This window comes from Juglans regia, chromosome 2, assembly GCF_001411555.2.
Source record: "Juglans regia cultivar Chandler chromosome 2, Walnut 2.0, whole genome shotgun sequence".
NCBI classification, from domain to species: domain Eukaryota; kingdom Viridiplantae; phylum Streptophyta; class Magnoliopsida; order Fagales; family Juglandaceae; genus Juglans; species Juglans regia.
In genome coordinates this window covers 13555753-13557836 of record NC_049902.1, presented here as the reverse complement: position 1 = coordinate 13557836, position 2084 = coordinate 13555753, and the positions used below count along the sequence as shown (strand labels likewise).

At 39.8% G+C, this 2084-nt stretch overlaps 1 pseudogene; it reads left to right on the top strand.

The window, feature by feature from the left end:
- The first annotated feature begins 842 nt into the window (after nucleotides 1–842).
- On the top strand, nucleotides 843–1235 carry LOC108987174 (annotated as a pseudogene).
- The last annotated feature ends 849 nt before the right edge of the window (nucleotides 1236–2084 follow it).

The following is a 2084-nucleotide window of genomic DNA, read 5'->3' as shown; positions in this document are numbered from 1 at the left end:
TACTTCATACATCCAAACAAAAATCCTCAGCCAAACCTAGCTTGCCGAAAATCGCTGGAAGACACCCAGAAATAGCTGGCTAGTCACTCCCTTCACTGTCGCACCTTCTTGCTTTGCCGTCGTAGCCTCGACCTAGTCACCACCCATATCGGTGCCCTCTGGTTCCTCTCGGTAAGCCTTTGTGGACTGCCTATTTCTCTGAAGCTCTCTGCCTTTGCTCCTCTTCTCCAGACCAAAGGCTTATTTTGGCTTCAAACTATCTCTTTTTCTAAGATTGTCGCACGGCCCATTTTTATTTTCTCAAAGTGCATGCGTGTTCTCAGTTCCTTTTGCTTCTATAGAGATTGCTTTATTCCTTCCTCACGGCATTTTCTCAATTTCATGTCTTTCCCTCTCGGCTATTTTCCTCTGTTGCATGGCTATTTTATTTATTTTAATGCCAGACATGCAGCTTTATTTAATCCCATCACCATACTTTTTTTCAAAAGAAACTACCGTAGCTAAAGTATAAGAGAAATTCTACTTGCAACTGGGCTGGGGGAACCCCACGTAACCGGCGGGGCACTGCTTTTGATGAAAAATTTTATTTCTTCTACATTTCCTCTACATTTTGTTCTCTCTCTCTCTATCAATTTTTTTCTACCATCTTCTTCCTCTACATTTCTCTCATCTGCACATTGCAACATCGCAAGATCTACTTGCAACTTTTAGGCTGAACTCTTGCTTTATACATTTCGGAGCCTTTAGGCTGGTAGTGAAAGAATGATGATGAGGAACTCAAGGAGATTGATGATAGGATCCACAACACCAACCTGCACTTACAAATGGAGAGAGAGAGAGAGATGGCGTTGAGGGCAGCCATGCTTCTTCACGTCCGAGTCCCGGTTCAAACCCTAATCATAACCGGATCGAAACTGCTGCCATGGGCTCTGTACGGTGGTTCCCTTCGGTTCCTATCATCCCACGGCGACGATCATCTGACCAAGGATGAGGTCATCAATAGAGTCTTCTCTGTCGTTAAGAGCTTCCCAAAGTTGATCCCTCCAAGGTGAATGCTGATGTCCATTTCCAGAATGATTTGGGCTTGGATAGCTTGGACAATGTAGAGATTGTAATTGCTCTTGAAGAGGAGTTCAAGATGGAGATTCCAAATAAGGAAGCCGATAAAATTGAGTCATGTAATCTTGCAATTGAATACATCTACAACCATCCATTGGCTGGTTAACTTAATATAATCTGCCCAAGCTCATCTTTCTCATGAGATTACATGTAGAACAGTAATCTGCTCATCCCTTTTGCTTTTGTCTTCTCGTTGGATGTTTGTAGAGTGATCTTCAAATTTGTGGTGGAAAATAATTTGAAATCTGTTTAAAGAAGAGTAGCCTTTCCAGAAGTTGGCTTGCGATGCTTCATCTTTAAACAGTAACAGTTTGTTTAAAAAAAAAAAAAAACCTGCACCTACAATGAATGTAGAGGATGCAAGTACAAGTAGCAAGTTCCAATAGAGGGGAATGACCCAATCAATGTGGGAGAGGCGATGTGTGGCTTGCTCTTGCTGGTTTCATATGTTTGGCTTGGATTTGTTATGAAGAAAAAGTACATTTTTTATATGATTTGTTTTCACGAAGACGACGACCACTCTCTTGTTTCATAGAGACGAAGACGCCTTCCAGTCGATACTTTTTTTTAAAAAAAAAAGTGGGAGGGAGAAGAGAAATAAAATTTTTCATCAAAAGCAATGCCCGGTTACGTGGGGTTCCCCCAGCCCGGTTGCAAGTAAAATTTCTCAAAGCATAAAGACCATGTCAAACTTTCAACTAAATATTACAAAACGGGCCATAGGCTTGTGTCACGATAATACCTTTATTTTTGTGGTTAAATCTCTTTCCTGATCTTAAATCATAAATCATACTTTGGACTTATCTTTTTATGGATTTAATGAATAATATCAATTAATGAGAATTCGAGGCCACAAAAGGAAATCATTCTTGTTTTGAAAATATCGGATTAGCGCCACCAAGTAGTTTGATCAGTTAGCTACTTATATATATATATATATATATATATATATATTATTAAAGTCA